This window comes from Dermacentor variabilis, chromosome 1 (genome assembly GCF_050947875.1).
Source record: "Dermacentor variabilis isolate Ectoservices chromosome 1, ASM5094787v1, whole genome shotgun sequence".
Classification (NCBI taxonomy): Eukaryota; Metazoa; Arthropoda; class Arachnida; order Ixodida; family Ixodidae; genus Dermacentor; species Dermacentor variabilis.
Genome location: NC_134568.1, coordinates 258,749,097 through 258,762,487, shown reverse-complemented (window position 1 = coordinate 258,762,487; position 13,391 = coordinate 258,749,097).

The window sequence follows — 13,391 nt, the reverse complement described above, 5'->3', positions numbered from 1 at the left end:
GGTGCTAACTAATCCTCAAAGTGTCTTGTAACATAATTTGAAGCTTTTCTCTGAAGTTGGGCTAGAATACGCAGGTTGTTGATATTTCGATGGATTTCCAGTTTATATACATGACTCAGACGATATCTGTAGAGATTGTGAGCTGGGATCACACCAGAATCATTAAAGAAGGTTATTGTCGATGCTGTGTAGGAAGCGTTATACGCGTGGCGGAGATACCTAATTTGTAACAGGTGAATATGTTCTAGATTGGTGGATGTTGTGTTACCCCATACTAATTGGCAATAGTTTAAATGTGATTGGAAAAGTGAATTGTACAGCAAGAGTTTAATACGTGTGGAAAGAATGTATCTCATACGGCCTACTACGCCAGTTATTCTACTTATTTTGCTTAGAACGTATTTGACGTGATTGTCCCATGACATGTTCGCTGAAAAGATGACACACACACATTTGAAAATCTCGACTATTTCAATACTCCTTGAGTTTGAATCTAGTGCCGTAATCGAGTGAACGTACCCAGTCACGCCTGCGGCACAAAATTTTGGACTCGACATCACCGGGATCGGGTTACGAAAACGACGAGGTAGGCTCGCCAGCAAGAAGAAAAGTGGCTGTACTTGGAGACGAATGCACGGAATTAAAATCCGGCAGAGCCCATCTCACGAAGAATGTCGAGGTTGATACAATTAGTATAAAACCACTGTAGCGACACAGAGTATTGCGAGCTCTGAAATGCGTCATGCGTGACGTGTGTATGCAACAGGGTGCCTCTCTTGCGCATGCCTCTGGACACGCTGCCCCATCTAGCGCAGCCGTTTCCAAGACCGCGTGTGGCGTGTGTTTCAATACATATGAAGCAGGTTACCTTCCGCCCAGCTCCGCATAAATTTTGAATTTGTTTTTTTTTTAATTCCCGCACATATGAGTGGAACATATCCAGTGAGCTAAGTTGGCGTGAAAGAGGTTCAACAGGTTCATTTTTATCTGACTTCGTTCTTTTTAGCAATTCAAAATTTCTCAAAAGTGCTTCTATATAAACTCGTACGATGACTTCCTTGCCTCACCCCATTCTTGGCCAACGCCACATGGTGGGTATGAGCCACTCTTGGATGGAAACGAAGAAACAAACAAGTAAAGAAACAAAAAAACAGGCAGACAAACAAACCAACAGACAGACAGACAGACAGACAGACAGACAGACAGACAGACAGACAGACAGACAGACAGACAGACAGACAGACAGACAGACAGACTGCACACAAGCAGCGTCACATACGCATTGATTCAGCCCTGCGGTTGTTTTCAAACTCAGTTCCCCAGCACAGCAGCCCGATGCTCTACACATTATAGCATGGACTGTCCAGTGACCCAAGATGGCGTGAAAACGGGTAGACACGGATGGATAGGCATATGGATACCGCATTGTGCGTTTTAAGTATCCTAAGAATGCTAATTGCATTAAAATATACGCTGTAACTCGCAGTTAGCAGTCTATGATAGGCAGAAAGCGATGGGGATAGATTCTGCTCCTCACTAACTCTTATAACTCCACAGCCGAACTCGGGAAGTTTTTCTAAGGTCCTTCAGTGGCCCTGACGCATAGCAACAGCAATTGGTTACTCTGGCTTTAGCGAAGGAAATTCGAGAAACAATTGCTGATGAATTTGGGGAAATTAAGCTGTGTCCAGGAGGTGCTTTGAACACGACTGTGTCACGACTCTGCCGCGGAAAGAGTGCTCTGAAATTGAAGCTCGAGTTACACCACAATGAACATATCCCGAAGCGAGGTCTGCCCGTTTAATAGGGAACAGAAATGTGCACTAGAATATAACTGTCAGAAGACTGCTGCAACATGTGGGTCCAGACGCTATAAACTACAGCGCTTTGAAAAAAGAAAAAAAAAAAAGAAAACTGGATCATGAAGAAGCATATTTTATTACACCTACATAATAATATCTCGATTTGCAGAACGCTTCTAGCCGTCTAGAATAACAGTTAGAGTAGTTAAAGTCATGTGGCTGGATCAGTTCTTCAATTGAGCTGCGCGTCTGTAGGGGCAGCAAGAGCTGCGTCACTGTGCGATCGGTTTCAACAGCTTTAGCGATGATAGACATATCTCTCGGCAAGATCGCTGTTTAGGCAAGGACTTCCTTTAGAGCAGTCATCGTGCGTGTCTGCGTTGAGGTCGCAACAATGTCCGGAATTCGACAGGTTATTGTGGGGCGACTTGGGCGTCAGGAACGTGCAGGCGACGACGCTTCCAACCATACTCTCATCACGCCTCTGCGGTCGGTGTTCGCAGATGGAAATCCTTTTGAACGTGTGCCGGTTGCGCTTGGAAAGCATGACGATATCGGCAGTGAAATTCTGGTCATCCTTGGCAACGTCGATGAATATCTTCTCGTGGGAGGTGGCAGAGTCCCCGCCTCGGAAATCCAGACGAGCACCGCGAAGCTCTCGGAGATGTTCAGCAAGCGGAGCCTGCGATAAGCCAGCGGCGGTGACGTAGGACGAATACGGGCGGGGAAGGACGGTTGGAGCGGTAGTGCTGGCGCGAGCAGCGCATCGCACGTCCACCTTCTGGATGCAGCGGTGACGACACGAAAGCCACGAGGTATCTCGAGGAAAGCAACGATGCCTCGCGAGCGGCGTTCGTCGGGTCCGTGTCTGCCCGTATACGTTGGACGTAAGGGGCAGAAGCAGGGCTCCAGGTCAGTTCTCCGCGAGCTCAAAGGCGAGGGCGTTCATCCCTAGGTTCCGCGCCGTAACGTCGCCGCACAGAGAGCATGTCTCCTCGGGGCTGACCTCTACGTTGGACGTGCAGTGCAGCTGCAGGGTTCTCGCCCTTGGGTTTTTTTAAGCTCGAAGTCGTGCACGTCCACCACTGGGTTCGACGACGCCGTAACGTTGTCGCACAGCGAGCATATCTGCCCGGGGCTCACCGCGTCACACGACCTGTGGACGTTGTTGTGACTTCGTGGTGGAGGACGAAAGACGGGCTCGTTGCGTAGACGAAGAAGAAACGAAAAACTTTACACAATATTTACAGATAGTGGATGATAGCGTACAGGTAGCAGTAGGAGCCCATCAGACCGACTGGGCGGCTGCAAGCAACTCTCTCTTCTCACAATGGGCCGGTTCGCCCTTAAATCCCTTCGGCGACCCCTCGTCTTCAGGAACCGGCTTGGGTGAGTTCTCGTCGGCAGGAACAAAGCGGGTCAGGGTGATGACCTCGCCCGCATCGAATTCTTGATTCGTCGCTGAGATGGCTGGGCGCCGCGGAGATGGCTTGGCGCTTCTTGAAGTCGCCTCCCGTGTCGAATTCTTGATTCGTCGCGGTGAAGTGGGTGCCCTCGTCGCCTCGTGGTAGCCAACGTGGTGCATGTAGTAAGGCAGCACCCGTCGCCTCGTGGTCACCTCGTGGTCACCTCGTGGTCGCCACGTGATGCTCGTAGTATGGCACAACTAAAGCCCCTCCATACACGTTTCCGCCGACCAGGTTAAGTACCGCAACCTGCCCACCTCCTCCACGTTCCTCTCCCACTCACCCCCTAAGCTTCCGGCGTCAAGCGGAACTTACGTAGCTGCAGCTTCCTGTTCCGGGTGGAAGTGACACTTTGTTTTTTAGCGTTGTTTACTTTCGCGCCGCTGGAGAGGCTTTAATTGCACGAGCTGCGGTTTAAACTGAATGCGATTCCATCCAAGAACCACCACCTACTGTAACCAGCGATCTGCTCGTGTTCGCTACTTCGCGTCAACCGGCGACGGGTTGTGGCAAGAGCGACAACGTACAGTGGAATGTAGTGCCTGGGCGCTTGGAGACCACTGCCGTTTTTCGTGCATTTGGACAACGGCAACCACGAACTATACTTCAGCGGAATACAACAGCTTGTCCCCTTTGCATTTTTCTTATGGTGACTGCCACAGCTCTGCTAAGCACGCGCGGGCGTCGCACCATCGTCCACAGCCATCGTCTAACAGAAGTCAAAGCGGAAATTCCCGCAGCGCAACTCCAGGAAGCGGAAACGCCGGAACCGGAAATACCGGAACCGGATTTGGTGTGAGGGGAAAAGGCGGCGTACAACAAAGGTTGTCGCTACTTAAGAAAGCGGCGGTGGCGCGTAGATGCAGGGGCTTTAGGCAGAACAACGTCCAGTCGTCTACCACACACAACGGTGCGCAGAAAGGTGTCGTAATATTCTCCGTACGGCATGCTGCTGTTGCTGTGCTATCGCGATTAATGAAACGTATTTGGAATGGCTGACGTGCCTGGGATCTCGTTGATGCTGGTGCCGATGCGACTTAGGATGGTGTATGACGACGTTTGCTGTTACCCGCCGTGGTTGCTCAGTGGCTATGGTGTTGGGCTGCTGAGCACGAGGTCGCGGGATCGAATCCCGGCCACGGCGGCCGCATTTCGATGGAGGCGAAAACGCCCGTATATTTAGGTGCACGTTGAAGAACCCTAGGTGGTGAAAATTTCCGGAGTCCCCCACTACGGCGTGCCTCATAATCAGAAAGTGGTTTTGCCACGTAAAACCCCATAATTTCATTTTTTTTTACATTTGCTGTTAGCAGAAAAAAACAAAGTGACTATTGCGTTGCACTAATAAGTAAAAATGGTGAGAAAATAATACCTAAGAACAGAAAGCAAGCAAAAATAATTAAGTATTTCTAACAAGGTTTTCTCATTGATGCTGTTCTTCTTCCTCCTCTTCATCTTCCAATAACTAATGACGTGTGCTTGATCGCTAATAATCTCCCGACTTCTTCATATTCTGAATCTTTCATCGTTCGGTTGGCCCGTAGTTCAATGGCACAACCATTTTCTGAGGCATCGCCTCCCACCTGGCCTTTTGTTTTCAAAATCAAATCTGTTCGATGTGCTCGAGTACAGTGCACAATGTGTGTAGACCTGACGAAGAAGAAACCGACCACGCGGAGTGGCAGCAAGGGCGCACCAACGACATTCGTCGAATACGAAGATGACGCGCGGTTGCGGCACGAAGCTGGTATACAGTTACAGGGCACGTCGGGCGATGAGAAGAGAAAGGGAAAAGAGATTGCGCATGTACTACGCACATCCATATTCAAGTCTACGTGAAGCCAGGCTTTTGTGAAGCGCTTTTATTACTTGGTATACGTGGGTTCATGCTCTGCAACGCTTTTCGCAGCATAGAGACTCGGTCCCTGCCCGGCAAATTAGCGACACGCGGAAGCCCCCGCCGCATTACCCACGTGATCCGCGTGGTCGGGGATTACACTGTCTCCGGATCCGGCCCACTTATCATGCAGCATGTCCGGGTCAGACCAGTTCACAATTGCACATTCGCCAGAACTGGCCCACCAAACTTGGCAAGCAGCTGACCGTGCAGACGCTCCGAAACCCTGGAAAGAAACTATTGAAAACATCGCTTTACAAATGAATCATGCGCTTTGACACGCATACTTGTTGTAGTAAGGAAATTTAAGAGGAAGCTTTAGCTCGGGTGCTCCTATCTAAATACATGCAAAAGCAGAATTCGTTTTTCTTGTCAACCACTGCACCAAATTTGACGAGGTTTGTTCCATTTAAAAAAAAAACGTGAAATCTGGTGACTGTTGGTTTCGAATTTTCGATTTAGGTCGTCGACGTTTTATTACAAATTGGCAATATGGCAAATTTTCAGAAAACTAAACTCAAGTTTACACCACTGTTACCTAGCTATGAAAAACGATGTCACAATTATCTGGATTGCATCTAATAGTGCATCTAAAGCGGACAAAATTGATATGTAGCGCATGAATTTAAAGAAAATTTAGTAATATGGAAATACAGCTTTTGCAGAACCCTTGTAAACAACGCAACAAATTCACATAGGATGGGAAATGACATATCGAATTTGTCTGCTTTCAACGATGCAATGGGTGACGTTTACAGAACCACGATATCTGTACTTAATGCAGAGCTATGAATTTCTAAACTTCGTGCTTCTGTATTTTCCAAACTTCCAAATTTTTGAAAATTCTTGCAACAACATTCAGACCCTAATACGAAATTCCGCGACCCACAGTCACTATAATTCACCATTATCTTTCAAATGCAACAAATTTCATTAAAATTGGTCTAGGGGTTATCGCAGAAAAGCGTTTTTGCGTTTTACATGTATTTGAATAGGACGTGTCGGAGTTGGGCCCGAGCTAAAGCTTCCTCTTAAGTACAAATAGTTGTTCGATTGTGTTATTTCGTAGAGAACAGAGCCGGCAGCGGGCATCTCCTTATAAGGATATTACAGGTGAGGCTACATGTAAGCTGATTCGTTCTAAGAGTGCTGTTCTGCTAGTGAGCTATGGGGCAGGACTGTATCAGCAGAATAACCAGCAGCAGCCACCAATCTTGAGGAGATCCAGAATTGCTTCGAAAAGAGGAGGGTTGACAAAGTGTATTGGTTTCGTGGGCGATTACGAAACTCTATTTGTAAGGCTCTACGCCTTACGTCCTTACGCATAGCGAGCCTGGGAGTGCTTAAGTGTATATATTACCGGGTGTTTCAGCGAACACTTTCTTATCTTTTTTAAAGGCTGCCTGTGGAAGATAGCACTATTCTAGATCATGAATGGTTTACTCGAAGAGGCGGACATTACTTGCACAAGGAATTGACATGCTTAATCGACCAATTAAAAAAAATTAGTAATTTAGTTTAACGAATTACCTTATGGCACGTATTGTAATTTACAAGTTCAAGCTGTGAATTTCGCAAGGCGGATCGACTTGGAACGAATTCTCCAGAAGGCCCCAATTTAGAGATGTTAATTCTCGATCATTGCGGAGAAATGCATTGACGTTCCAGTTACTTTTGTACTAGAATGCATAAAATAACATTTTGTTAAGAAAGTAACTAGAACGCCAATGCATTTCTCCGCAATGTTCGAGAATTATAGTCTCTAAACTGGTGTCATCCTGATAATTAGTTACAACTAGGTTCGCCTTGCTAACTCCACGATTAGAATTCATAAATTGCAATGTGGGCCATAAGGTAGTTAGTTGGAACTTAATTAGTGAAATTTGTTTATTAGTTAGTATTTAATTTTTTTTTTGAAGCAGTGTCCGCCGCTTCGAGTTGACCACCTAAGGAACTAGAATTGTGCTATCTGCCACAAGCAACTTTTAGGAATTTTTGAAGTTGTTCACTGAAACGCCTTGTGTATGCATCTCGAATTTCAGAATATTCCTTTCTGTGCGATACTAAAAAAAAACAAGGTTGTGCTGATAATAAACAAAATAAAGTAACAAATTAGTTAATTAGGCAGCAGTGTTCTTTATCTAATATCATAAAAAAAATTATCAATATAATTTGCATAGGATTCTGCATATTTCGTTTTTTCACCTTCCCACTTTAAGATAGCATTGTATTCTCCTGCCGCACGTCTTTCCGCCCTAACTAAACACTATGTAACAGCTGGCTATTCGCATATTGCCCGTAAATTGTGAGCGCATTTTAGGAAATAAAACAGACGGTGGACCCGAATCCTCGCTGTAAAAATGCTTGGAGAGCGACGGCAAAAATGACTACTAGAAGAATTATCCATTGCGACGTAGGTGGAAATTACTCAGGTGGCAACATTCACACGCACTTTACCTAATTATTAGCCTAATACGTCTCGACGGCCTGCGACTTGGCAAGTGCCGTTACTTCGTGTGCACCTACAAAAAGTGGACCAGAGAGGAGAAAAATTCGCCCCGCCTATTATGCACGCTGTTCTTCAGGAGTCCTAACTATATATGTGGCCTTCCCATAGCATTGTCAGAACACGAATCACTCGCCAGGCGGGTTCTTCTTTTACGTACGAAAGTGTAGTTGCCTCACTCCCTGCGTCGTATGCTACAGTCAAGCTGCCGTCGCCGCGGTAGCTTGCAAAGTGACGGAGCAGGTGGGCCGGATGATCAACAGGGTCTCCCAAAAAAGATACGGCATGAAAGAGGAAGACACACTCAAACTCGTCGGCAGCCTGGTCGTCAGCCGAGTCATCTACTCGCTACCGTACCACGCGATGACCAAAGGAGAGCCTGAGGGAACAGGCGGACACGATAATCAGGAAAGCATACAAGACGGCTCTCCATCTGCCAAAAAAGCACTTCAAACGAAAAACTGCTCCAACTGGGCATCAGCAACACTTTCAGCGAACTGGCGGAAGCCCTGCTTGAAACGCAAAAAGCCAGACTCAAAAGCACCCCTGCAGGGAGAGCGCTCCTGACTAGGCTGGGACGGGACACGACTGGACACGTAGATAGATACGCAGACGTGCCCGACTGCTTAAGAAAAACAATAAGCGTTAGGCCAGTACCTAAGAACATGGACCCCAACCTCCACGAGAGCAGAAGGCAGGCGCGAGCCGAATACGTGGAAAAGACACTCGCGCTACTAGAGAACACGGTGTACACGGATGCTGCCACGTACCCGCGAGAAGGGAAGCGCACGGCCACGGCGGTGGTGGTGGACGGCGACGGGAATCTGACCACATGTGCGACGGCAAAGGCAGCCGACACAGCGGAGGCCGAAGAAATTGCCGTGGCGCTGGCGGCAGTAGAAGGATATAGGACAGGCAGGCCTCTAAACATCTTAACAGACTCAAAGGAAGCGTGCAGAAATTACACGAGGGGCAGGATTAGCAAAGCCGCCCTCAGAATTCTTGGCGGAGCCAACTTCGCCGAGAGGAACGTTACGCACAAGTTAATCTGGATTCCGGCCCACGCAGGCATACAGGGTAACGAAAGGGCAGACAGCCTAGCTCGAGAGACCACGTTCCGAGCAGAGCAGTCGCACGCCCCGCAGTATCACCCACACGCTTGTGAAGGAGGATACACAGAAATCTTAAACTTACACAGAGGGACGAGAGCCAAATATCCCCCACCGCACAAAGCTCTCACGAAGGAGGAAGCAACGAGTTGGCGCAGATTGCAGACAAACTCCTTCCCAAATTTATACATCCTAAACAAAATGTACCCAACACAATACAGAGACACCTGCCCATGGTGCGGGGCCACACCCACACTATACCATGTCACATGGGAATGTAAACACAATAAATCATTCCACCAACACAATAACCCGAGTGCGGAGCAATGGGAGAGTCGGCTTACCAGCTGCGAGCTCACGGCCCAAAGGGCCTTAGTGCAGCACGCTAGTCAGGTAGCTAGGCTCAGTGGAGCCCTGGAATAGGGGCCCACCCTTGCTGGAAGAGGCTCCAAGTCGCCGGCGCCCAAGACGACCGAGACCTCGAGACGCTAAATCCTTGAAGGAACCAAAATAAAGTTTGTCTCTCTCTCTCTGTGCAACGGTAATCTTTGCCGGGACAAGTATGTGGGGAACACTACTTGCTTCGGTTTCCACGTAGACGGAGGAACGCCTTATCATCACTTACGGGGTTCGGAAATTTGTGTCAAGGTTGTTCTTTATTGAAAAGTATGCTGTTCTGTATGTTGTATGCATGATTCCAAAGCTTGCCTTTGCTGCGTGCTTGTAGCCTCTGCCTTACGGGGGTATGAGCCTTTGATGACGATAGTTTTCTGTCAACGTTACGCCCCGCAGAAATACCATATCCAGGCTATAGACAGCTTCGCCGTAAAAATATGATGGTGGTCTTGACTGTACGACAATACTGTGGTCGTTATTATTATTATTATTATTATTATTATTATTATTATTATTATTATTATTATTATTATTATGTTCCTCCAATAATCTCCCACCTGAACCATGTTGTAGGCACTCTATGGGGGGCAAATCGCGCAATCGTATATATTTTAGTTGTCTAAATGGTCCAGTTAATCAACTAAGCAAGTCATATATTTAGTGACAAACACTTTAAATGAGGAAATTGTAGAGCACCCTGGGAAACGTCCGATTCAGTGAGATTTAAATTCGTACTTATTATGCAACATTTTTCCCCGTCACAAAGACCGCCCGCGAATTTATCCTTTCTCAAATTTTTAAGTGGAATCTAAATTCATCAGCTTTATTCACTCGTGTCTTCGCGAGCCACGAGAGGGCACGGGTCACGAGCCGAAAAGAAGTCGAAGAAGAAGAAGAAGCAGAAGAAGAAGCCCGTCGTTCGACCCGGACGGATCCTCGGACGGCTACAACTTTGGACACCGTGGGCTCTGCCGACGACGACCCCGGTAGAAGTCGGACGTCGCCGTCGGCTTCGCTTCGGCAGACGACCAACCGCACGCGCCTACGAAGCATCGCGCGCCTCCTGTCGCGGCCGGCTGCAGAAGCGGCGACGGGGGTGCCTGACGTGGCCTCCGATCCCCGCCTGGGGGGTGCATCGTCGAGCAGCGAGGTCCAGCACAGTTACCAGCTGCAGTCGCGCATTCCGCGACCTCCAAACGCCTTGATGCTGGTCCCACACGAAAAGAGGCGATCGGTGGCCGCTGAGAACGCGAACGAGAACAACCAGCGCGTGAGCAGCCGCCCGGGCAAGCTGTTGCGTTTTCTCAACCTCGCCGCCAAGGAGCCTCGCCAGCGCAAGGCCGTCAACAGAAAGAGGCATCCGGGATACGTGTACAGTCCGCGTGAGACCCAGCGGTGCAAGAGGCCGGCGCGCAGGACCAAGGCGAATGCCAGCAAGCTCAAGAATGGCACTTCCTGGGACGAGCAGCAGCAGCCGATCATTTTCGTGGCCGTGGCCCAGGGTCGAGGCGCGCCGGAGTTCCAGCAGCAGCAACATCCGCCGCCGCCGCCGCCGCTACAAAGGAACGAACGCCGTGCAACCAGCGCTGCCCGGAAAAGCGCTATGGGCGCTGGTCAAGGAATGCCGCTCCCTAGGCCGTCGGCCACTGTCGCGGCGTCGGCTCGCTCGGCTGCGCGGCCCTACAACGTGCACCGGTTTCCCGGTCCTCTGCCACCACCATAGCGTTCGGCGAACAGAGAACGTGCCATGCCCACCAACGGCAGCTCGCGCATTCAGTCAGCCTGAAACGCCCAGTGCCCTAAGCGTGCTTGATAATGAGCTATACCCTACGCCCCTGGACGAAGACGACGACGACTCGGCTGCGGGCTCGCCGTCGTTCGACCAGGGTGGAAAGCGGGAGACCCAAGGCTCTGTAGACGGCACCCCAGGCCAAGGTTAGCCGTCGGCTTCGGCTGCTGGCTGCACAGCGGCATAGCGCCGCAAGTACGCGCCTGCCAGGCGTTAGGCGGCAGCTCCTAAGGGCCGGGTATCAGCAGCATATGATTGTGCCGTCCTCTTCCGCATTGTCGCGATTAGTGCGAGGATGCCGGATTCCACGAAAAGTTTATATGTTCTATTTATCATGTGAGAGTAAAAAATGTGATGCATTGGCTGTGCCTTTTTCCTCCTTCAATGAAGAACCAGTTACGCCCTCTACGGTTTCACTTATGACTGGCATCAATTACGCTGAGATGTGTATAGCAGGCGTTGTCGGCTCGTGGAGACAACACGCCAGAATAACTGCGGAGAAGACAATACATTTCGCTTTCTTTGGAAATGATATGGGATGCTGCGCACTCGCAAGCTCTATTCTGTGCCAGGATCAAACTAGTTTATTTGATCACCGCTTGTGAGATTCTGAGAGCTCTTGAAACAAAACCGGCTTGGGCTCAGCGGAGGTGCTCATTGTGGCATTTATCAGCTAATACTTGTAAACATGAAAAGTCATTCTAATTTACAAATTTGCCCATCCCTTGAATCGTCTCAGGTGCAGGCATACACGTTCGTATCTTCATTGTCGCGTCGCCGAGCCACCAGCACCGTCTTGTAATAGGCCGATGACACGTGAGCACCTTATGCATGAAAGGATAACGTGAAAAAGTTGATGTATAACTTGGTGCTAGCATTAGATCTTCAGACTTCAACTCAACAAATGTTTCAGTAGAATAATAGATTTCATTTTGAACTTGTTTTTATCTGCGTGTGCTGCGATGAATGGGGTCACGCCCTTAGCGTCAGCTTTGTAGTAATACTTCACTTGTTTCATCATAAAGATGAGAGAGGCTGAGAAAAACATAACAGCTTGACTAGCTCCCGCCTAAGGTCCCAGCGCAGTAATCTAGTGCAGTAACCTAGTGAGCGTACCCAGTCGCCCCTATGGCAGATACGTTTTAATGGCACACCACAGGCATCGGCCCACGAAAACGGTGAGGGTGCCTCGTCCGCAAGAAAAAGGGGCTGGACTCGGAGAAGCATGCGCGGAATTGAATTCCGGCAGTACCCATCTCACGATGAATGTCGAGGTTTATCCATTTAGTATTAAAGCATCGTACGGGCCCAGAGATTTGCCAACTCTGAAATGCGTCATGAGTGCCGTGTGCTATATATATATATATATATATATATATATATATATATATATATATATATATATATATATATATATATATATACACGTTTGTGTGTGTGTGTGCGGGTGTGTGTGTGTGTGTGGGTGGGGGTGTGTGTGTGAAGCAGGTTATGCTCTACCAAGCACCCCATAAATTTTTATTTGCTTTTTGTCATTGAATAGCGGAAGATATGAGCGTCACATATCCAGGGAGCCAAGTTGACTTCAAAGCCGTTCATTGTAGAGCGGCACATTGCCACTGACACAGCCCAAGTGGCCCAACTTGGCGCGAAAGCGGTTCCTTGAATTTTGATGACTTCGTTCATTTTAGCTATTCAAATGTCCTCAATAGTGCCGCTTTTTCGACTCGTATAATCATTTTATAACTCACCCTATTTTTGGCCAATCCCCCATGCTGGGTATGAGCCAGTATATGAGACAAAAACAAACCAAAAACAAGCAAACAAACGGCTTACATACACACTACATACATACCCATTGATTTGGTCTTGCGGTTGTTTTGAAACCCTTTTGAGCCTGGTCCATAGTTTAATGGGTAGAGCACCGGTACTCCGACCCATTAAACCATGGACGCAAATTGACCCAAGCTGACCCGGTGACCCAAGTTCGCTGGAAAACAGATGAATATCCATATAGACACTGGATAGTGCGTGAAGTATCCTAAGAATGCTATAATTCCATTAAAACATTCTTTAAGGCTCCCAGTGAGGAGCCGATGCTAGGCTGAAAGCGATGGAGAGAGTTCTGATCCGCACTAACTCTTTCTTATAACTCAACACCCGAACTTAGAGAGTGTTAAAAGGTCCTTCAGTGGCCCTGACGCATAGAAACAGCAATAATCGACTCTGGCTTTAGCGAAGAAAGTTCGAGAAACAATTGCTGATGCATTTTAGGAAATTAAGCTGTGTCCAGGAGTGGCTTAGAACACGACTGTGTCACAACTCTGCCCCGGAAAAAGTGCTCTGAAATCGAAGCTGAAGTCACAGCTCAATGACCATATCTATAGCCCGAAGCTACATTACCCGTTTTATTGAGCAGCTGAAAT